Source organism: Topomyia yanbarensis, chromosome 1 (assembly GCF_030247195.1).
Source record: "Topomyia yanbarensis strain Yona2022 chromosome 1, ASM3024719v1, whole genome shotgun sequence".
In the NCBI taxonomy this organism is placed as follows: Eukaryota; Metazoa; Arthropoda; class Insecta; order Diptera; family Culicidae; genus Topomyia; species Topomyia yanbarensis.
The window spans coordinates 182,715,186-182,740,592 of record NC_080670.1 but is presented as its reverse complement, the minus strand read 5'-3'; the positions used below and the strand labels follow the sequence as shown (position 1 = coordinate 182,740,592).

General features: G+C 36.9%; 1 protein-coding gene across 6 annotated transcripts in view; it reads left to right on the top strand.

Moving 5' to 3' along the window:
- The first annotated feature begins 410 nt into the window (after positions 1-410).
- Positions 411-25,407, top strand: part of LOC131683767 (RYamide receptor-like) — a 405,413-nt gene continuing 380,416 nt past the window's right edge. For 5 of the 6 annotated variants that reach the window (XR_009304563.1, XM_058966077.1, XM_058966044.1 and 2 more), the window contains exon 1: positions 417-1,267. The gene's annotated coding sequence lies outside the window, so the exon portion shown is untranslated. Of the gene's footprint in view, positions 1,268-25,407 lie in introns of all 6 variants that reach the window. The other variant, XM_058966053.1, reaches the window with a different exon arrangement.

Here is a 25,407-nt window from a genome sequence, read left to right as displayed (position 1 = left end):
TATTTGATATGTTTTTTTCAATACTAAAATTATATGGGAACCCCGTAAAGATGGTCGAACTATTGTCTCAAGCATCAGAACAAAATAGCTATAGCATATAGTGAGCTAAATTGAACATGTCAACATTCTCTACAATTTATTGTAGCGATTCTGTTCATGTCTTTTACTTTATTTTGCATTATGCTGTTTGAGAAACATATTTATAGTAGCTACCAGACTCAGAAGAATAAAAGACTTCGTGGCAATTGTGAAATCGTTTTCGCGGAGGAAAGTGCAGCACATGAAAGCCAATCTCGGTGCTACATCTATAAACATCAGCATATACTCTGTCACTGTGTTATTGCTCGTTTCGCAGATCCTCTATCGCCAGATCTATACAACCGTAACCAGTTTCCTTTTTTTCCTCCTTCACAGGACAAATATTTACCAAACCCTCAACCGTGAACGAGACGACGCTTTGAACATTCCACTACTAGAACCGTTCCCGATATGGTGAGTGAATTTATGCTTCTAAACACATAGTATAGAGCATCTATATGTATACAGGCGAAATGCGGACATGATGAAAAGCTCAACTTGATGCAGCTATGTGTAACAGTAACAATCAACCAAACAAAAAAAAACTCGTAATCATATAAGCTCACTTTGGCCGAGATAAGGAAGCATCGAGTGAAAAGTTCAAAACATCCCCAGCCGCAAGCTTGAAGGAGATCCAACCGAATGGTAATGTTGTAACCGAACGAAACAAGAGTGCATGCAAAGTGCATCGTCATTGGGCAAAGTAAGTGATACGGAAACGGACTGACAGCGTAAAACAAAAGACGTACGTGCAGAAAAAGAAGAAGCAGACGAAGAAACTTAAAGTGGATGATTTAATAAATGAAACAAATGAATAAGTGTAAATTGTGATAATTGAATAATAGCACAAGCGAAGTGCAAGTAAGTGAACAGTAACTCAGCAGATTAAAATAAAAACGGCGTGTATGAAGTGAAGTAGCGAACAAACCAAGTGGAAGCAGGAAAGTGGCACTCGTATGCTAATTAGTGCGTGCTGTTGCTCGCACTCCTGACTGCAGGCATCGTCGGCAGTAGTGCTCTCTCTCCGGGTAGATGATTGTTCCTGCTTTGGTGGAACAATAACAGAATAGCTTACCGCCGAAGGGAGTACTTACTTGCTAAATAGATCAACCCTTTTCTACTTCTTGAAGCTCGGTGATTGAGCGCAAGAAACGCGCCGTCAAGTGTCCATCGTCTGAAGTGCTCACTGGTGAGTCGTTTTATTTTATGATAGCTCTTGATTACCTGGAGTTGAATTATTTATTCATGCGCTCATTTAAGGTGTTTTGCATTGTATTTCTATGTTCTCATGAAATGATTTCTGTTTATTTCTGTACCCTAAAAGTGCCACAGGGAATGGAGCTACGAACAAGCCGAAAACGATGGGTGGGTTATGTCAGATACACAACTGAGGTGCAGTAAAATACACTTTAGGCTGTCAATACGACGGCTGTAATTTTTACTATTTTCTGAAAGGTTGTCTTACTGAAACCAGTTATTTCGGCATTTCTAATGAAAATACCAAAATATCAGTACACGTACATTTAAATATAAAATATTCAAACGTATGAATTCTTATATGGTAATCCCGAAAAGGGCATAGTGAAATAATTCATTTAACGACAGCCAAAAATTCCAAAGTGTATTCTACTTTACTGCGGTTATATATCTAATAATATTTACCTATCTTTTTTTTTATTGGAGCTAAAAAGCGCATATTTGCCGATGAGAGAAAACTCCGTTAATTAGTAAAACATTTGCTGTTTTTATTAAGGCAAAAGAAATCCGCCCAATTATTAAATTATTTGTGCGTTTAGCGTAGCCAAAAAATTGCCTATTTAATATTGATTTGTTTATTTATTAGCAGCTCATTATTTAACAGTGATTGTTCTCGCCAATCGTGAATATTCAACACAATTTGAAAGGGGGGGACGTGTGAATTTACTTCTTCTCTTTTGTTCGGGGCAGCTTTCTCGGAAAGCGCGGCCTTCTTTGGCTTAGGGGTCTTCGGCTTGTTTGCTGCGGCCATCGATGCTTTAGTGGCAGCTGCTACACCCTGTGCAGGGGCAGCTTTGCTCTTCTTCGCAGCCGGTTTCTTTGCGGCAGCCTTTGACTTTTTGGCCTTCTCACAACCACCGTCAGCGTTTTTCTTCTTCTCTTTGATGGTAACCGATTTCCTCGGTTTCTTTCCGGTCTTTTTTGGCAGCAGAATGGCTTGGATATTAGGAAACACACCTGTCGGGTTTGGTTTTTTGGACCCGACCCGAACCTGACGGGTTTCGGGTCGGGTTCGGGTTTTATTAATTTAAGCTTCTCGGGTTCGGGTCGGGTTCAGGGTTTTCAAATTTGAAATTCTCGGGTTCGGGTCGGGACCGGTATTTTGAAATATTGAACTTTCGGTCTCAGGTCGGGTTCGGGTTTTTCAAATTAGAAATTATCGGGGTCGGGTCGGGGTCGGGTTTTTGAACAAAACAATCCAACTAGTTCTTGACGCTGTTTGTGTCTGTACGCAAAACCTGGTCGTATTTTCTGGTGCTCAAATATTGTATTTTTTCATTCTTGTATAATATTCCCTCCCTTCAGATTCGCAAACTGCCTGAATTATTTTATTTTTCAAACGAACATTTATGAGAGACCATTCAACAATACGTGTTTCAAATCTAAAATCTCTTTGCGATTTATTTTTCATGATAATTAGTAATAAACCAGGTCACCGGGAATTTATCGGAAAATATTGGTTCAACTTTTTATTATGGAATATAAATTTTGACTGATACTTTAAAACCGATACTTAGGCCGCGGTCGGAGTAAACGCGTGAAACTCGGCTAAAGCGTACAGCAAATCGTATCTACAGCAAAGCGAGTAGAAATCTACGGAAAGTAGAGACAGTAAAAAACTATCTATTGATCCGTTCCTGATTGGTCGTTTTGGCAGTCGCGAGAAATCGAATAGTGGGTGTCACAAGTGTACTGAACAGTAGTACTTTTTGCTACATATTGAATTATAATTTTTTTAACTATGTATATTGTAAACAGAAACATGAATAAAAATTTATGTCCCTTGTTTTGACGTGAGTCTTTGTTTTTCCTTGTTTAAGGTTGAACAGAGAAAGCGCAAAAATCGAATACGAAAAAAGCAGTTTTTTCCACATCTTGTGTAAGATCTTCATAAAAATCAATCAGCAGTACTTTAACAACATTCTACATAAGCTGATTGATTTTTATGAAGATCTAACACAAGATGTGGAAAAAACTGCTTTTTTCGTTTTCGATTTTTGTCCATTCTCTGTCCAACCTTAAGGATTTTTATGAACGTGTCCACTGGAAAACAGACAGAGAAAGAATGACCGGAACGGTGAGAATGAAGAAACGGTGAAAATTAACCTTTTTATTGGAAACACTGAGAAAATATATGTCCGCAAGCAGGAATCGAACCTGCGATCTCCCAATCTCTAGTTGGGTGCGTTAACCACTCCGATGACATCATCACAGTTCCTCGATGCCGGATCTGGATTCCTTCATGAAAATACATGAATTTCCACGATCTTAAGGAATTGATCGCAAAAATCTTGTGTGTTCTGTTGAAGCCATTGACGGATTATTAAAAGTTTGGAATCGTTCCGAGAGCTCCATTGGAGATGTCGAAGCATCTCTATTGGCGCGATTACCGTATAATCTGAAGCATAAAATAAATTAGATACCCCATCATAGATCGTCCTAACGCTAATGATGTGACATAAAGAAAGCGTCAGAAAATAATGTTTGGCACCCTTTGACACAAGTTTGACCGTACCAACCAGTAACGTGGGTGACGTCATGTAAACTGTCGAATTCAAATTGCCAATCGCTATAGCTTAATTTAATACACTTTCCATAAAAGCAAAAGAGTCCCATATTGAAAAACAGCAAGCCGAGAAAAATGCTGTTCAAGATTAACATTTTCATTGAGCCTTATGGATGGGACAACCATGTTTTGGTATTTTTTTCGATATTTTCTGCAGGAACCTGGTGATCTTATTTGTGCATTGTGATACAGTGGTGATACAGAATACAATCCAACAGATAACTCATTTTCGACAAAAATCCTTATTGGACTCTTATGCTATGCATCGAATTATCACTGTAAGTGAAAATAAAACAGATAATTTGATTCTCTACAACTTTGTCGAAGACTGCTAGTCAATCCGGCTTTGTTCAAAGAAGTTATTAAACTTTTAACAAAGTGATGTCTGAGTCAGTTTTGCATGGGGCCTAGCAGTGCATGGTAGTGTATCAGTACTAGGTTCTAACAAACTAAATATTTTTGTGAAATAGTGGTTGGATTTAGCTGAATAGTATGTTCGGAAGAATTGCAGTGCATAAAGTGGTTAGAAAATTTTAGTTTCAGAAAATTTTAGTTCTACCTGTGACCGCATAGATGGCGCCAACGCTAACTTTTCAACGGAGAGAGATAGAATATTGAGATGTTTGGAAGAATTACTGCGAAATTTCTGTTCTACAACTTTGTGGAAGACACCTAATTTCTATCTCTCTCCGTTGAAAAGTTAGCGTTGGCGCCATCTATGCGGTCACAGGTAGAACTAAAATTTTCTAAAACTAAAATTTTCTAACCACTTTATGCACTGCAATTCGTCCGAGCATACTATTCAGCTAAATCTAACCATTATTCCACAAAAATGTTTAGTTTGTTAAAGTCTAGTACTGATATACTACCATGCACTGCTAGGCCCCATGCAAAACTGACTCAGACATCACTTTGCTAAAAGTTTAATAACTTCTTTGAACAAAGCCGGACTGACTAGCAGTCTTCGACAAAGTTGTAAACAATTAAATTATATTTCTTATTTTCACTTACAGTGATAATTCGATGCATACAGTGCCACCTAGCGGTGAAAATGCGAGCTAGTGGGTTTTCTTCATATAAACGCGTGAATCAACAAATACATCTCCAATGCAACGCACGATCACGACCCGCAGTATTGAACGAGGAAAAATACACATATCCAAATAGAAAATTATTATTATAATAATATTGCCGATTGACAGCCCATGTGAACATCGGCAAGAATGAACTAATCTTGTTGAGATCTGCGTTCAACATATTGAAAAAAATATGATTTAATTCGGTTATTCTCGCATCGTAATGACTACGGAGCGGGAGCAAATTTTAAAAGTTGTCTGTCACAACAGCACATATTTATTGTTGGTGTGAAATAGTTGTTGAAATAAAAATTGCTACTTGGGTGACCGTTCATTTCTAAATAAAACCCATACCGATGATGATTTTGACTGTTTTGTGGTACCACCATCTTGCTTTTCAAAATGGCGTCAATCAATATCCGTATCTGCCGACCATTCACTCGCAAATGACTTCCATATTGATAACAGTCTTCACTGTTTTGTGGAAACCGGAAGCCGCCATCTTGGTTTTCAAAATGGCGTCAATCATCAATTTCCGTCTTCTACTGATCACCCCATTTCAAATGCCACCTGGTTTTCATTGTTTCCTTGGAACAGGAAGCCACCATCTTGGTTTTCAAAATGGCGTAAACAACCAATTTTCGGCTTTTGCTGACCACCTGCTTTACAATGACACCATTATTGACGGTGTTTTTCACTGCTTTGTGGGAACCGGAAGCCGCTAACTTTGCTTTAAAAATGGCGAAAAAATAAATTTCTGTCTTTTATTGACCCCCCCCCCCCTTTCGAATGACACCCATATTGACAATACTTTTGACTGTTTTGTGGTAACCGGAAACCGCCATCTTGGTTTTGAAAATGGCGTCAATTATAAATATCGGACTTTTGCTGACCATCCTCTTTCAAAAACACTCATATTGATGGTTGTTTTCACTGTTTTGTGGTAACCGGAAGTCGCCATCTTGATTTTCAAGTGACCATCTCTTTTCTAATGACACCCATATTGATGACGATTTTCACTGTTTCTTTGGAACAGGATCCCGCTATTTTCGTTTTCGAATTGGTATAAAAAACCAATTTCCGGCTTTTGCTGACCACCAGCGCTCTACACTAACGCCATTATTGGTGGTTTGCACTGCACTGTGATAACCGAAAACCGCCATCTTGGTTTTGAAAATGGCGTCAAAAATCATTTTCTGTCTTCCATTGACCATTTCCTTTCGAATGACACCCATATTGATGATGCTTTTCACTGTTTTGTGGTAACCGGAAGCCTCTATCTTGGTTTTCAAAATGGCGTCAAATGTCCATCCGTACGGAACCGGTGCCGGAATGGCCATAGCTTGAGGGAGCTGTAGAACCGTATGATTGGAAGAACTTCGCATTTCGTAAAAAGCTATGAACCCAAATCGCTGGAATGATAGAAATATATACATTTTCTTAGGTTATCCCGGAATAGTTCTCCGGTGGCCAAGATTGGTCCAATTCATGTCTATTGTGAAGGATCAATGGGAAATAGTCATATGTAGCACATTTTAAAACACAATTACTTACATTTATGGGATGTTTCTTCAAAACTCGTCCGTCACCCCACTGGGATGCCGGATATACCCCACGGGAATTCAGATTAATTCCGGAACCGGTCCACGGATTTGAACGCTACTCGGTATATTGAAACTGGACTAAATTCCAGATCTTTTAAAGCCGGTTCCATCTAATTCGGTCAAAAATTGACGAAATGAGAGCAAACAAAATTTTCAGAAAAATTTTAACCTGGTACTGTAAAGGTTAAAGGAAATTTCAATACTTAGACAAATTTTCTGGCGGCTGAAATGGACTTGGTTGTGTTTCGCGTTTTTCAAACATGGCGGTTCATGTTTGGCTTAAGCTTAAAATTGTTTTTTGAACAATTGGTGTGTTCTCCCTTGTACTTTGTCTAGTGCACTTCATTTAGCCAAAGAATGTGGGAAATTGTGGAATCGTGTGTAAGTATAGTGGAACAAGATCTCTGACCTAGAGTCTTAATGAACGTCAGATTGTGGTAAGTTTTGGAGTGCAATACCAATTTCACCATTGATTCTTCCTATAATTTGGTGGTGATTACCTAGTATACTGGTAAGTATATGTGAGTAGATAATGAATCCGAAAATAAGTATTATTTTTAATTTTCATATTAGGCAATTAAGGGCGATTAAATGGCGCGTTCCGTGGGCGATTTGGGAGCGATTTAAGAGCGGGTTGAGCGGCAAAAAAATGACGGCGGCATATCGCCCAAATGTTGCATTTGAAATAGCCCCCTAATTGCCAGCAATTTGCTGGCAAATTGAAGGGCAATTACCCCATCCGAGTTGTCAAATAGCCCCCCGTTAGCCAGCAACTTGCCCTTTTTGACTGGGATGTTACGCAATTTTGACAGTGTTGCAATAATTAGCCTCTCACCCTTTATTATAGCACAAAAATTATTAAATTTCAGATGATCAGACCCTCTCAGAAATCGGTTCCGGATTTATTGCGCGGAAACTGAATAATCGCTAGAGGCCTCCCAAAACTATTCCCATTACTGAACTCTTTCAAAAAAGAGAAAGGAAGCGCCTTCACTTTACAGCCTGTGAAAATATTTTGAATCGGTTCCCCGAATCTACTATCTATTCGGGCACAACACCTTGCTTAATAGCATTTAACACTATCAGGGAAACTACAACTCCATATCAACATTTGAATAGGGCTAATAAGATTTGTAAACAAACTTTTGTTTTGCTGATTTCTCCTAATTTGTTATCATTTCAACACAGAAAACATTTGAAATTGATTCTACCAAGGATAAAGATGTTGATTCATGTGTATTTTTCATGAAACTCAACTCGGTAGCGGAATAATGAGCAAAATAAGTTTGTTTACAAAAGTCTCATTAGCCCTTTTGAAGAATTACTATTGAACTAGTCTCTCGTTTGCTCATTAATTCGTTCAACCATTTATAACTCATTTGAGCTGGAATTATGTCACACACTCTAATACCTGAGCGGCGGCGGCAGCGCTAACTAATCACAACAGTAATGATGATGGATGTGATGTGATAAAGACTCACCAAAAAGCCGCAGTGGGATACATGACATGTATAGAAGAAAGAAAGAAAAAGAGATGTGCAGATGTAATCTACCTTACCGAGATAGATTCCATCGAGCGCCCTAAAAATTCACGTAAAGATTAGGGACCAATTAGTGTGATGCTTTTTTGTTTAAGAGATTTTATGTGCCTTTCATTTTTTTTCCTTCCAAAAGTGTTTCGGGCTGTGAAGTCATTTTCCTCTCTATCTTGAATATAAGGTACAGGTGCGTAATGAAAACAAACAATCAACACTGTTACGTGGAAATGCACTCTAGAGTCGTTCGCTTACCGTTAATTAGAGTGATGACTTTGGATGGACAATCCGAATTGACGTGGAAATTGGGCCAAGTCGGACGATGTTTCGAAAGTGAATAGCCTAAATGGAAAATGGTCCATTTTTATTAACTGTTATACATTTTACTCCACAACTGATGTACCGTCAAAAATTAAGAACAATTTTTGACCACATTTTCATGCTGGTATGCTGACTATCAGTCATTTAAAATTAGCATAGAAAGTTCTGCGTTTCATACTTTGCATGAAATAAAATATGCAAAATTTGCATTAGGGAGTTTATAATGCGCAAAATGCCTTAACTTTTCTTTTTAATATTTGCATAAAAAAACTTCTATTCTCGACAAACATGTCAAATGGTCCTAAGTGCAAATGAGAGCCTCTATTTGTTTACTTTCTCTTTCGATTATTACGGCGTTATCTTAACATTTTTCAATGTTGTTTCAGGATATATCGAAAAACTCTGATGTGGACTAGCTTATTCTGCTAAGAGTTGAGTAACAAACGTATAAACTGCCGAGTTATTAGCGAAAGAGAAAGTAAAGAAAGAGAAACTGTCATTTACACTTAGGACCATTTGACATGTTTGGCTAGTATTCATCCATCGCAGCTTAAGGTTCAAGTTACCTTTTTTAAGCATGTGTTAGAATTGAACGCTTGGTAGTGTGCGTAGGAAAATTTGTGTTCAGCTTTGCCACCGAATTATCCATTTAAACCTTTTTAAAACTCTAAAAGAAGAATATCAGTCGATTTATTAGATCATCACGATTCAATTCATGCAAAATACCTGCTGGAAAAACCATCGGCTTAGCTAAATGGTGCTTTTGAAAAAGTGGCTGTGGTTTTTTCATTGCGCAGTTGTGTTGCGTACCCCAGCTCGGTGTGGTAGTGTGATAAAAAATCACAGCCACTTTTTCAAAAGCACCATCCAGCTAAGCCGATCGTTTTTCCAGCAGGTATTTTGCATGAATTGAATCGTGATGATCTAATAAATCGACTGATATTCTTCTTTTAGAGTTTTGAAAAGGTTTAAATGGATAATCTGGTGGCAAAGCTGAACACAATTTTTCTTACGCATACTACCAAGCCTTGAGGTAACTTGAGCCTTAAACTGTCATTAAACATACCTAAATCTAATCGAAGCGTGCCGAAAATTTCCGAAAAAAGTCACTCCTAAACGCTCGCACGCAGCAACAGAGCATGCAGCATGCTGCGAACTTTTATTCTTCCTGCATCCTGCGTGCGTATCTGTACCAGGCATGGCAAAAGCACCGAACGGTGCTGCACGGTGGCCACTTCTACCAATAAACACGCCACCAAGAGCATTGAAGTTGGCACGCCGTACCGGTGCTCAACAGCAGACACCGGTCGCCGATACCAAGGCACGGGTGTCGGTGCCAGCGCATGATATTTAACCACCGTGCTCGATGCTTGGGCAAAGCACCGACCCGAGTGTTTCTGACTTCGGTAGGCACCGTAACCGAGGTGCATCTCACATCGGCAGGCACCGCAACCGAGGTGTTTCTGGCATCGGCAGGCACCGTACCGAGTGTTTTTAAATTCGTAAAACACGGCAGCTTATATTTCGGTAGCGATTATCGCCGCGCTATTGCTGTCGCTTGGTAAGTGGCTCAAAGCAATTTGGTGCGTTCATATGCATGAACGAGCTTGGTACTTAGAAGAATCTGTAATGCACTTTACAGCAAGGAAGGATTAAGTAGGTATGCAAGTAGGAATTATAAATGGATGAATGAATGGATTTAATTTGGCGTTGGTACTGTAGTCGAATTGTACATCTTAGCCAACTCTTACATCAAACAACCTCAGGCCGAGTATTACGTTTGAAGACCATAACTGACCTTTATTCAGTATCAAAATTAAAAAGATTTTTCTGCACTTCGAAATTTAAATATCGTTCGGTCATTTGTATTCTTTAAAAATAAGAGAAAATTCTCTTCTAAAAACTAAAAAAAAATATTGAGAATAACTATTTAACGATTAATAGCGATTGGATTGTAACCTCCACATTTGTATTACTAAAAGTATCATTGAAAGACTAAAGTGTCAAAGTTTTCCGCTACTTAGTACTAGATAGCTCAGTTTGAAAATTTTATTCAGGTATGGAAATACATATGCGCCCAAATTAAATTGAAAAGCAAATAGGAATGCGTGATAGAAAAAAAATGTTGATTTTAAATATTTTTATTCAATCAACACCTTTCATATGTTTTGAATAATTTTAAGACTTTTGACTCCAAATTGTAAAAATTATTATTACTCTTGCCAAATTTACATTAACAGAGGAAGTCAGAAGTGTTGCAAGTTCCCAGTTTGACGGTTGTATTTTTCATTTGTTGTGAAATGCTCAAAATAATGTCCCGTCATTATAAAATTAATAAAAATATGATTTCTGAAAAAGTAGTATAAGTCAAGGTCGCTAAGTATCCTGTAAAGTATTCAGCTTTAGTCATAACTTCGAAAAGAAATTATGTTTCCAGCTATCAGTCTGGAAAGTGAATATGTCACTGATTGAGAAAACATTTTAGTTTTTAACTCTAGGTAGAAAGATCAATATTTAAAACCTGTGGAAATTCTCTTTGGTTTCCGCATAGGTAAAATCAAACATGAAATTGTAGTATTTTAGTAAAATTTCTAAACTGGCGGCTTCAGCTACCATCAAATGACTTCATGAGTGCCGTGTATGATTTAAACAAAAACTTTAGGACCAATATTTTCAGTCTACCTTTCGGGCAAATGTGAGTGGGTCCAACTAGTTTGTATTGCAATTTTTAGATCTTGGTTTTTGTTCAATACAAATCATCCTATTTTGTCATTCTAAGAAATTCAATCAAATATACTGTTCATTTGTCAAAATTTACAGTAAAAGTAAAAAGAAACAAGTTATCATATGATAATACGCAAGCGAATAAAGTCAATTCGCGTGGGAACATATCATTTACATACGCGTTTAAATTTCTATGACTTACACAAACCCAACACAAATTATACCGATGGTCTATTGACGAACCAAGCCAAATTCAAGTATCATTTCTTAAGAATGTTGTTCACATCTTATAGATGCAAAGTATGCACACATATTTTTTTTATTTTGCTATGGAATAAGGGAAATTTATTCCAAATAATAAATAGGTCAGATTCGAATATCCGGGGATTTAAAAAATCTTACCCCGGGTAATCGAATCTAAAATAAAATATGTTAAATGTAAATGTATCAATTTGGCTCTATTCAATTTGGAAAATTCCAAGGTGTGATTTGTCTTTTCAGTTGCTTTTCATTTATCTATCTATCTATATATATATATATATATATATATATATATATATATATATATATATATATATATATATATATATATATATATATATATATATATATATATATATATATATATATATATATATATATATATATATATATATATATATATATATATATATATATATATATATATATATATATATATATATATATATATATATATATATATATATATATATATATATATATATATATATATATATATATATATATATATATATATATATATATATATATATATATATATATATATATATATATATATATATATATATATATATATATATATATATATATAAAAGTCAAAGTTTGTATGTATATGATTTATAGACTCCCAAACGGCTTAACCAATTTGTGTTTGTGTGCTATTAGTTGGGGATTATCTGCCAGATGGCGCTTCGAAGCAAATTGTGTTTTTCTCTTATTTCGTTGAAAGTCGCAGCAACGCGTGATGGGTATTAGCTAGTTTAATATATTGTTAACGGGTTCGTGATATATTTCAGTTTTGTATAGCTATTTGTGCATGAATTCTCAAACAAACTTAAGGTGTATTTAATGCATTACAGGTCGCATTATCCAGGAAATCATTTATCTGTTATTCGATTTTCTGGTGTAAGTCAATTATTTTTTCAACTGCTAAAAAATAAAGTAAATTAATGAGCTGTTCGTTGGTGTTGTGGTGTTACATGCTTTAGCTAACTTCTCGATGTTCAAGTGAGAGGAGTCTCTTCCTGTGCGTAGTGCTTACACAAAGCATAACTTCATTGACTAATATTGTACTGGATGGTCTGGTGGTCAATATGCTTTTAGTTTTCACAAACTTTCCAACTCATGTTTGCCATCTGCATCTCCGGCGGACTATAAAAAGTTATGTCGATGGTAGATGCCCGACCGTATCAGCAAAAATCATCGCATACCCTTACATCGATCACTGTTTCCAGTACAGTTATACTCTCTATGACTGGTAAGTCTACTTACCCACTATACTGTGCAAGAATTGAAATCTCCTTAGACAGTCAAATGAAATTGTATGTATCAAAAATGCATGCAGAAATTAAATTTTGCCGATCAAATTGTAAAAAACCCATTTGAAGATGGCTTTTTATACCTTAAAGCAGAATAGATATAAAAAGGACAAGGTATCGGATCAATTATTAAAAATGCAGAATATAGCAAGGCAAAAATCTAGTCTTCAGATTCTAAACTGCATCACTTCAGAATGTGGTTTGGTTGATCACTTGCCATCTTGTCAACTAAATTTGTCTTTGTTTTATTGAGTTTACATGCGGAATAATGAATATAGCTTATATAGTATAACTATCGAAGAACTGATAAGGACTAGGACACTAGCTAGCGATATTTATGATAACGTAGATTTTTTTCTAAATTAATGCTCTATAAGTCTATAGTACAGCGAACCAAACGGCACGTCAACACACGAACGTCGTTGGATGTGCCAGAAATTGTAATGAAGTCCAGCCAAAATTCATTTCTATGCATTGTGCTGTGATAGAAGTTTTGTAATGGCACTGGTAATGACGTATAATGCGGAAATAAATCGTATGGGCGCACCTCGATTGTGCCCTAACGCCTTTACATACGATAACGTGTTTCAAGTAATTTTGAAAATTGAAATTCTCTGCAGTAGGTAACTTGCTACAAATGATATGAACAATTCCAGTTCCATTAGAGTAAAGCAAAGCCTCTCTCCCTTTTAACTCACCAGGCCGGGGTGCTTGGAATGAATATAAAATATTTGAGAAACATGATCACCTTATACATGACCTTGTTTTAGCGAAGGTATTTTATATTAGATTAGCTCCTCTGAAAATACGTTTTATTGACCGCAATGATAAAATTAGTACTGTAATTTGACATTCTAATTGAAATTAATTCTTTTTTCAAAACAACCTGGTAACCGGATAAACTGATTTTTTCAGTGTTTCCATTTTGTCAGCCTAAAAAGCACTATGAGGCAGTTCATCACTATTTTAGCTAAATATTGTACCGTGCAAGACCCATCTACCGATCAATTAACGGCGATTTCTACTTCCAACGCTCTTTAAAAAACAATGATAAAAGGCATTTCAATTCGATCTTCGTTTTCAACTAGAATATTTAATCAACTATCAAGAAAAAATACGCAATTTTGTAAATGAATTGGCAGACAGTGCAAAATAGCCGAAAAGCCCAACAATTCTAGAGTGCCATTCACCGTAATAATATAATACAAGTAATAGATATCCATTTGCCGAAAATACTAGGTTTATAATTTTTTATTACCGACAAATTAGGTCCAAACATGTGTTGCAGACTTTGTTCATTCGGTTTGTGTATAATTCACTTAGAAATATTGTCCTTACACAGTTTTATTAACAGTTGGCTTTGAGTTAAGAGAAAGAAAGCGGTAAAATGGCAACGGATTGAATACAGCATTCGAATATAATTATTTGGAAAAATATGAAAAGATGAATAATGAAAGTGTATATTATATTGATTGTCTACGTACTATTTCCATATTTCAATTTATTTATGATTTCTAAATTCCGTGCAATATTCGAGTCAAAACAATTTCGCCGTCAAATTGATGGGTAAATGGAGGCCTATCGGTGGATGGGCTCTGCACGGTAATAGAGTTTGCGACATGAAATGACGCAATACTTTATTATTACGACCAGCAATAGATAGAATGTCTAAAAATTGGTGCCAAAGTTTCGTATAATAAAAATTATCCAAATACAGTGAAATACTTGTGATTGATTGATCGAAAATTCGAAACGTGTGCCCAATTCTAACGCCATAATAAGATTAAGTTGTATAGAAATACCAACTAAATGGCGGCAATAGGAATAGATTCAAATTGAGCTAAGCACCATTGGGATCATAAATAAAATAAAAAGATGTTTATCGATGGCAAAGTTCATATCTTTTGCTTTCAATTAGATATACATTTGCAAGAAGATAAAGAAATCGAATTTTCGTTGATTAGTATTTCCAAGACGCAAAAGTAAAAAAATCCACTATCCGCGATCTATACTTGCATCGACTTTGGATATTTTATAACTACATATCCAACTAAAAATCAAACTGCTGTGATAAAAGAAGTATATTTGCTGTTCTCTTTTATTCCGTCGCACCGACTTTTTTTTCTTTCTTTTTGTGCATATGCTAGCGGGCTTAAACATTCTCGCTTTGATACGGGTGCAAAGTCAAAGAGTTTCCGAGGTGTTATCCGAAGTTGAAAGCGCTCGGCTCCGGTGCTTCAGAAATTTTAAAGCACCCGGCCCGAGTGTTTTCCGAAGCATCCAAGCACCGGATCGAAAATTTAACACCGCCACCGACACAGGTGCTTCGTTTATCATGCTTCGGTGCTTCGCATCGAGCACTGGCTTGGGATGCTCATTTCAATACACTCGGTTGCGGTGTTAAAATGCAGCACGCGGTGCCGTGGCGTGTTTGGACATGCCTGATCTGTACATTATCAAACATCGATGCGATGCTATTCCCCGTGGAGACGCCGGGCACTTTATAGGTAATATTTGTTTTTACACTCTTAGTACACATAAATAAAATATTCCAATCCAGCCGACAGTCGGAAAAAGGTGTCTGGTTTTTGGAGCGAACCACCTGAATTCGCGCATACCCCGGCTTACTGTATCGAGATGGAAAGTTTTAACTCGAATCACGTGTTTATTGCACAAACAAATAACTGCCAATGCACAGTGGTCCAGATCGCTAATTTAGGAGGAATTTTTACTTTCTGACAAACCTGTATAATTTAGCCGTATCATGTCTTAGGATGAATTTGTGTACTTTAGAAGATGCTTCTTTTTATTGGAATAGTTATTAGGGTGGTTCTAATTTATCTAAAATACGAAAATAAACTTTTTACTGATGAAAGATAGAGCTCCACAGTCTTCCACAAAGTTGTAAAGTAACTTATTTTGAATAAATTTGTTGAACATATTAAAGCTCTATCTCTTTTAGTTTTTGTTATACAAGAAATTTAAAAAAAAAGATTAGGGTGTTCCTGAAAAAAACGCTTTTTTAGTATAACTTTCGTATCTTTTACTTTTTGTTAACACAACCTTTGAACAGCTTATTGAAAACTTCAAGCCGAGTATTTTTCTCCAAGACACCGAAGGTCTAACTTTTTTCTTTAAAAAGTTATGGACACTTTTCGTTAAAAAAATAGCCTATTTCAAGGCTCAATATCGCTGATGCGGGCACCTAAAATTGAATTCTGTTTCCACCACATGAAAGACCATACTTATTAGTATATTTGAGCAAAAATTGGCGAATACGATATTTTTTTAAAATTTGCAATTTAGATTTAAAGTTTGTAGTTTTGCAGGTTCAACGCATTAAAGCATTTACACACATATCGTTGTATTATGAAAAAAGCCACTTTCAAATATCGCAGCAAGCTTTGCATAAGTGAAACGACTGTCAAAAAAGGTTTCTGATTTTATTCGTTTTAAATAAAACTAGTAAATATGGATATTAGTCGAAGAGAGTTGGCGAATTTGCTTATTGCTGGTAAAAAGACAGATGAACTGCTTAAGTTCATTACAAGTAGTAATCCAAATGTAAAATTGAGACTTGTTAATTTTCGAAAGAAATTTTATATTTTGTTAAAACAACCTTTGAACAGCTTTTAGAAAACTTCAATCCACGTTTTTTCATAACTCTGAAAGTCTAACTTTATACTTTCAAAAGTTATGGAAACTTTTCGCTCATAAATAGCCCTTTTTCAAATGTCATTATCTCTGATTGGGGCAAATAAAAGTAAGTTCGGATTGAACCATAGAAAAGAACATACTTTTAAGTATATTTGAGCAAAAATTGGAAAATATTATTTTTTTTAAGCATGTAATTTTAAATTTACTAACCAAAGTTTTAAATTTTATCGCATAGCGACATAAAAGAAATTGCCTAAAGCCTTTGTATTTCCTTTTCTGTTTTGCTTACATATCAACAATACAGAATGTGTTCATTAAAAATAATTTGGCTATGACAACAATTTATGATTTATATAAGGAGAATTTATTCAATGCCAATTAATTCAAAAGTAGATGCATTGCATTTTCAGGTATATCCAGCGGTGCTCGTTGAATTCGACGTTTACATTTAAGAGAAATTATAGGATCTGATGAAACAAGAAGTCTCTTGAAAACGTCATCAAGATTGACGAGTCGATCGAATTTGCGTGCGTGGAATTCTCGGAATCTGCGAATACTTTTATTCCTGGTTTCTTGAACTTCTTCACTGCACATACCTACTGGCAGCATGTTATGTTGAATAATGCTTCCTCCATGGACCAGGAGTTTATGCACGGTTGGTGAGAGAGCGTACCAACCATACAGGCGTACATAAAGCAATCGTGTATCTTCGGCGTAACTCCGGTAAGCATCCGCGTTAATTCCCAATTTGCTGTTGATGATTGTTAATAGCACATACATACGTTCTAGCAACATTTCGTCCAACCCGGTTTCTTCTGCAACGACATCTCGGTTTCTGAAAAATTTTCGAGCTGTGTTACCATCGTTAGAATTTCCGCCACCTGGCAAAGGTTCGCTAATACGAAGACCTAAACGGTCACGTAACGCTTGTCGAATTTTTATTTGTCGTTCCTTAAGCTCGCTGGTATTTTTGCCTACGCGCCAACGCGGTTTTGCTAGAGCTAAACGGTAAGCAATATTCAATAGTAACTCCATTGCTCGTATTAATGCATGTAAAGGTGAAAAAACATATAAACTATCCGGTGGATCGCTGGCTTCCAGTAAAGGATCATTCAATCGCTTTCCGGAGCGTTTGCATATATAACACGCTTGAGACGGTGTGCCTGTTACGTCATTCACTACCTTCGTATCAACCATGGAAAATATGAAGCTTGAACTAATCGGAATCTTGCGCATATTAACATTTACTATAGTCGGGACTAATTCATCGATTTGCTTGTTCATCGCGGCAACTTCATCCTTTGTTAGTTCAGGATTTTCCTTCTTGAAAATTAATTTTACTGGTCGGCACAGGGATACTGAAGATGGAAAATCATTATTCCAAAGAATGCAATCTCTTGACTCATCTTTCCGGCGACTAACTACACGTAAAGGTACTATAGATAGAGCAAATATATGCGAATCGTTATACTCGAATAGTTCTCCATTTTCATCTTCGTCAACGCACATTTGCTTGTATCTATGTTCAAGTGGAAAAGAGACTGTCAGTCAAAGTTTAGAAGAAAAATAATGTTGCCTACCGGGAATGGTTGCTGCTTCCATCGCAGCCCCACTTAAAGATAACAAACGTATTATCCTCAGGATGCAGTGGTAGAACTCCAATATTCAGAAACGAGATGAGTCGTTCCACGGTATGGTTAACAAGAGCTTGAAGGGGAACATACGCACAAGAAGGCTGAACAGAAATTCCTGAAAAAAATTGTTGATTCAGGGACGAATCTTTGAGAATAGTACATACCGATCGGATAGCATAGTTTCTTTTCTTCTACTATTTTATTATACGCGGGATAAATGTCCAAACCCTTCTGCATAACTGAGCTGCGTATGTTTTGGTACTGCGCCTTAGAAAAATCATTTTCACAAATAAATCTAAGTGCCTCCTCCGCAGTAAACGCTTCTGCAATCGGGACAGCCATAGATCCTAAATTCTCTACGGTAGATCTGACGGGACTTTTCGACAATCGTTCGATTTGTCTGCCAACTAAACGGAAACCAGTAGAATTAGCGTTGACGGCTGACGCTAAACCAAGTTCTTCCGTGGAATACTTATCGCGCAACTTTCCTAATCTTTTTATTTTGGCTCTGCGACATATTTCGGAAAATGGTTTCCTCTTTCGGCCTTTACCTTTACCTTCGACTTCGAATCTTAGCTTTCCTTCAAGCCACACAAAATTTTCCAGCTCAAACCGAATTTGCGTGCGCTTACTCCGAATCCACAACCTTCTAAATTCCAACATGAAGATTTTTATTTTCTTCCGAGCACTAACAAGTCTCAATTTTACATTTGGATTACTACTTGTAATGAACTTAAGCAGTTCATCTGTCTTTTTACCAGCAATAAGCAAATTCGCCAACTCTCTTCGACTAATATCCATATTTACTAGTTTTATTTAAAACGAATAAAATCAGAAACCTTTTTTGACAGTCGTTTCACTTATGCAAAGCTTGCTGCGATGAGAGAATGATATTTGAAAGTGGCTTTTTTCATAATACAACGATATGTGTGTAAATGCTTTAATGCGTTGAACCTGCAAAACTACAAACTTTAAATCTAAATTGCAAATTTTAAAAAAATATCGTGCTCGCCAATTTTTGCTCAAATATACTAATAAGTATGGTCTTTCATGTGGTGGAAACAGAATTCAATTTTAGGTGCCCGCATCAGCGATATTGAGCCTTGAAATAGGCTATTTTTTTAACGAAAAGTGTCCATAACTTTTTAAAGAAAAAAGTTAGACCTTCGGTGTCTTGGAGAAAAATACTCGGCTTGAAGTTTTCAATAAGCTGTTCAAAGGTTGTGTTAACAAAAAGTAAAAGATACGAAAGTTATACTAAAAAAGCGTTTTTTTCAGGAACACCCTAATCTTTTTTTTTAAATTTCTTGTATAACAAAAACTAAAAGAGATAGAGCTTTAATATGTTCAACAAATTTATTCAAAATAAGTTACTTTACAACTTTGTGGAAGACTGTGGAGCTCTATCTTTCATCAGTAAAAAGTTTATTTTCGTATTTTAGATAAATTAGAACCACCCTAATAACTATTCCAATAAAAAGAAGCATCTTCTAAAGTACACAAATTCATCCTAAGACATGATACGGCTAAATTATACAGGTTTGTCAGAAAGTAAAAATTCCTCCTAAATTAGCGATCTGGACCACTGTGCAATGTGGTGCCCAGAATTACCGACACACGCGCGCTGCGCATACTTTTAATTCACCATAGCAAAAACAAATGCTTTCCTTAAACAAAACCCAGGCCCGTTTAGTGTTGGCCGGTATCCCGCCGCGGATATAATAAATTTTGGTTTGGCGTTTACTTTCTGATAGTTCAAGGGAAAGTGATCATCGAATTTGTTAATGCACAATGCTTGTTTCTTAACATATTTCAATGAATTATAAATTTATATCCAAAATCGTGATCTCACGTTTTCGAGTGAGATGTGATTCATCACATTTCAGTCAGTATCCCACTTCATTCAACTTCACATACGAAAGGTTGGCACGTTGTCTTAGCATAACAAAAGAAATGACTTCGGTGAAAACCTATTTATTATCAGGATGATGACGCGGCGGAAAACCAGTGGGACACGTGCTTCTAAACTTTATGCTATAGACCCAAGCATTCCATCCACGTAGCTTCCTGCTTTGGGCCGATGCAGAAAACAAGCGCGGGGCCTACTTGGATACGGCACCAGGCACGGATGGATGAATGAATGAATGAATTATTCAATTTGTGCTGACCCATCTCTCTGGATGGCGGAAATTTTTGCTGTCAACCGAAAACCCGGAAGTTGTAAAGATCATTTCTGCAGCAAGGTGATGTGACACAGCGAGCGGTAGATTAAATTTGCAACCCTTACTCGGTGAATCGGGCAAATTGGGATGACAATGATTTTACATTAGCAGCTGGGACAAAACCGGAACGATTTAATTGCTTTAGGCGAAGTTTGTTAATTTCGTTTCCGGTGCCTGGGTGTGCTGCAGATGTTTGCGTCGGGGTAACAACTTGACCGATATTGTTGGAACACTCAGGTAATTGTTCGGAGAATTGAAGCGTAAAACTTTCAGAATTAACATCTTTATTATCAACGTTCAGCTTTGGAAAGAGCCGTCATGTTCATTCCGCACAGGGATGCCAGGTCAAATTTTGAAAAATCTTTACTCATTAGAATCGCTCGACGTGAATCTACTGGGTAATCGATTATCAAATGGATTGAAAATCGTTCGATAAAAGAAAATAATACATGTGAAAATTCATAAAATATAGAAATGTTATTTGCTTTAGGCAAAACTGAGTCAGCACAAGTCAAATATATGAACTAATAGTGGCTCAGGCTCAGTGCTGTCAAATTTCAATATCAGTTACCTATTTCTGCTTGTAACTGCTTCCAACATTTAGATTCACCGCCTCCCTTATTCATTAACTTTCCAACCGACTGAAATTTCATGCAGAATCGATTGCTTGAATGCAGAGGCAATATAAATTCCTTCACCAACTAAAGCATTCATTTGTTATTACGTGGACGGTTTGTAGGCAGAAGTTGGCATCTTCTACATTTTCGAGTATAAGTGAAACGCGTAATATATATCTGGTGCACTTTTGATTAATAATCCTTCTCAGAGCTAGCATAGAAACGAAATTCAGTTTGCTTATGAAACCGAACATGTCCGAGCTTGAATGCGCTGCATCGGGAGAATGAATGAAAAATTTCATTCATCGCAGTGGGCATGAATTGAATTTCGTTTCCGTTCGTTCAAGTTCACGCAGTGATGTCAATTTTTTTAAGCTCTGCTCCGGCTGAACTAGACGCAGTTTCGGGGTCAAGAAAAGACGGCATTGCTCTTATCCATAGAGAACTTGTGCACGTTAAATTTGGAACAGTTTTATTTCAGCGTGGTTTTCGAAATATTTCTTTAACCGTTGAAACGTTTCACTTACGTGACAGCTCAAGCTCTCGACTAATTTCATGGTACATCCAGAGCCGTAGCGTGGTCTTCTGGCGGCCTTGGCGGAGTCTCAGTTTTGCGCCACAAACTTTTTTACTGTATATTTAGGAAATAAGTTGACGATAGGTGTATGAAGGCGACGGAGGGAGAATCTATTCAGACGACTGTACATTAGAGTGCCAATGGCATACATGGATAACAGGTGATCATCGAATTTAATACCCGGACGCACCTCAACAAAAAAAGTTTAGCTCAATCGGACGCGATCAAGGGGTTGTGCAACAATTTTCACCCGTGAAAAAACTCAAAAGGCCCCTTAGAATATTTCAAAATTGAATTCGAATTTTTTATGCTAAAATGGCTTAGGATGTAATGAAACCTCGACATCTACTGCCACCCTGAATTTGTTTCAATATAGCCTTTATGAATCTTGGAAAATTCTGGATTCGAGTTGATACTGGGGTTTGAAAAGGCTGCTTTTAATTTATTTTCTATGTTAAATGTCTTAGAACTGCATGAAACAACGGATCTTGTATCCTCTCATAAAAAATTGTTTTGGCAAAAGTTGCTGAGATTTCCAAATAAATATCAAAAAACTTGTTTCTTTTTGAAATGACGCCAGATATCGACTTTTCATTGATTTCTAAAACATTTGGCATACAAATAAAATAATGACTACATTTCCAAACTCAAGTCCCATCTCAATTAAAACATATTCCTTGTACAACAAGGACATTTTTCCAACATTAAACCAGATCTCGAAGCTTCATGACATTGTTTTTTTGATTGCGCTCCAATTTTGCATGGGGTATTTTTTCGAGGTACCAATACTTTTGAGGTGCGTCCGATTTGAAATTTCAGGAAGTATTGGAAATATTGGCAATCTACCGTATGCTGAAGACCCGAGCTTCCATTTAAAATCAAACATAATGAACTGGGTTCGACCGTATCCGATCTTCTTTCGGATCAAAGCTAGTATTCTATTATTTCGCAAGACGCGGAAACATTCAGCTCTGCCATAAATCTCGGAAGTTCGCCTAGATAAGCTCAGAATTGTTATATTGTGTCTAAAGCAAGTAAATGACGACAACACTTTCATGATGAACTAACGCGTTTACATGCCAGCTCACAAAGTTGAAATCGATGGTGTAGTTATCGATTCGAATTTGGCATGCGTGGATCTACTGAAGGATGAGATTGTCTGTTTCAATGACTCTCTTGCTCCAGTGAGCGAAGAGTCGGGTGACCTTTTGGCGAGACTGCTTTGCGTCTTTCTCGGCAATGATCGTCTGCATGATCGGTCGTTTGTGCCGCACATCATGCATGCAGTATTGCACTAATTACACGCAAATGGGTCTTTGTAACAATATCTTCTTTTATCTTCTGAAAGGCCGCCAAATATACCAGCAGGAAAAAGCTCTGCCACAAATCTGAAGAAAAAAAGCACCCGGTCACTTTAAAGAGTTTTCAACGCTTCCAGGAACACCAAAAACCATGTGACTTTTCAATCAGAGATTAAATTCAGTGCAGGATTTGTTAGACCTAGGTTGAGAACCGGCAACTTTGTGATATTACGGAACTCCTCCCGGCATCGAGGAGACTTCAATTTTCATGGTACGGCATGGGTTTATCTTCTCGATGATATTGATCTAGCATACTTTACGATCTTCGCTACAGCTTTAAAAAGGCGGCCTGCTTTACTGACCATGACTACATTTCCGTTCCCCTTGTTCCTTTGAAACTGAGAAAACGAGCGGAAAAAGTTTGCAATATTTTTCACTATTTTTGTCTTTATCTTGTATTTATACTGGACTAACGTAGCGTAGTCTTCTGATGCCTTTGGTAGAGAATCAGTTATGCGCCTTTTTGCTGTTTGCTTTGGCTTTCTTTTTCAGTTCGACTTTCAAACAATAATTTTGTGTGTACCTGGGAAGAATACGCTTATCATGACTAACCTCACTTATTTTAAAAAGCAGATCAAGATTTTAGCGCCTCCTAAGGTTGGTGCCCTTGGCGTGGGCCAACCTGACCGACCCCACGGCTCTGGGTACAACATATTTTCGTACCTGTTCAGTTTGGTAAAATGGAAGTACGATCTCTCCTAACACAAGACATGACAATAGGGGGGGGGGTTGTTTTTGTTACAGCTCCTGACTGTTGATAACATAAACAAGAAATACGTTTTTTGTTCGGCATATTTACCGCATAATGAACCATCACCTTCTGATGATTTCAAAAGGGTTGTGGCAGAAATGGGTTTCCCCTCATAATTGGCAGTGGTGCAAATGCCCACCACATAATTTGGAGCAACTCATATATCAATTTGAGAGGCACCGAACTGATGGAATACTTAAGCAGTACAAATCTGCACATACTTAATGTAGGAAATTGCCCAACGAGCTAGCAGAGAAGAGGTGTTAGATGTAACTCTCTGCTCTGACAGTATTACGCATTAGTTTGTAAACTGGCTCGTACCGAACAAGCTCGAACCGTCGTTATCTGATCATAAGTACATCGTCTTTGATCATTTAACCCTAGAACGTTGCACTTGCGTTTTTCACCCCAGAGCGTTGCACTGGGGTACAAATGTACCCCACGCGCTTGATCGCAATTTTCGCTGTTAAACATGCAAACAAAAGAAATGTATAATACAAAACTTTCTTCGTTTTTTAATTGCGAAAACAGCTGTGTAAGTGAAAATGCGAAATTTATTGAGTCAATGATACATAAATTGGTTTAAGCAAAAAAAAGTGAAAAAATCGATATTCACAAAAAATACTATAACTTTGCGAATTTTCAACCGAATTTGAAGAAAATCGATTGATTCTAAAAGTTGAAAGAATGGTCTAGAAACAATATACAATGGAATTTCGATATTTTTGAAAAAGCTCAATTATTTCGAAGAGTGGAAGTTTAAAAATCGGGTTATGAAAAATACCACGAATTAGGTTGGAAATTGAAATGCAAAAAATATTTCTGACCAGTAGTATATTGGTAACACGTAACGTTACTGTTACAGCAGTTAAGTTACTGTGCGCAAATTATACCTGGAAGCCATTGTGTTGAAAAACTATAAAAAAACAACAAAACAATAAAAATCAGCAAAAATGATAACGATTTTTTTTCTACTTCAAAATTAAATTAAATTAATTGAATAAAATATTGAAAACGATTATATAATACTAATTGTTACTTACGTAGTAAAAAAAACCAGTATTTCAACTGCTATTGTCACGAGTCACATTTCCACTGGCAGCACGAAACCTGACGAAACGCTATCGGCAACCGTACACTGGGGTACAAATTTACCTCACGCCAACTTTGACACCGGCTTCCATGAAGGCTATAAGCAAACTGGCTATACCACATTTTTCTACTCTTACTAGGAACTCTAAATTGAACTATGGTTAGGATCCCAGTTCGTTAAATGTCGAATTCTCGTCTTCACACGGCTCCAAAGAAGGCGTGGGATACATTTGTACCCCAGTGCAACGTTCTAGCACAGAGAACAGACATCCATGATCGAACAAAAATATTTAAAAAACGTGTGTAAACATTTGAATTAATATACGATAAACACTAGCGCCGCCACACCAACCTATCCCAACTATCCGTCAAATCCATTCCGGAACCGGTTCGAAATCCTGAATGGATTCCGTACGGAATCTTGCTCAAAGAAAACAACCGATTCCGACTCTATCGGTCGATGCATTTGAGCCGGAATTCATGCTGGAAGCCCGAACTGGTTCCGGACTAGTTTGACTGGGTAGAGGAATAACCGCTATCAATTCTGTCGAATTCAGCCACAAAAAAACATGACGACAGTAGCGCACCTGGTTTGGATATCCCAACTACCTTCGAAACCGTTAGAGATTTTACACAAGTTGAATGCTGAAGATGGACGTCTGTTCTCTGTGGTTCTAGCGTTAAAAGTCTCGCTACACTCACACGTAATTTTCCTTTCAAAACATTCAATGTGAGAATGTGCTGACTGACCAGTA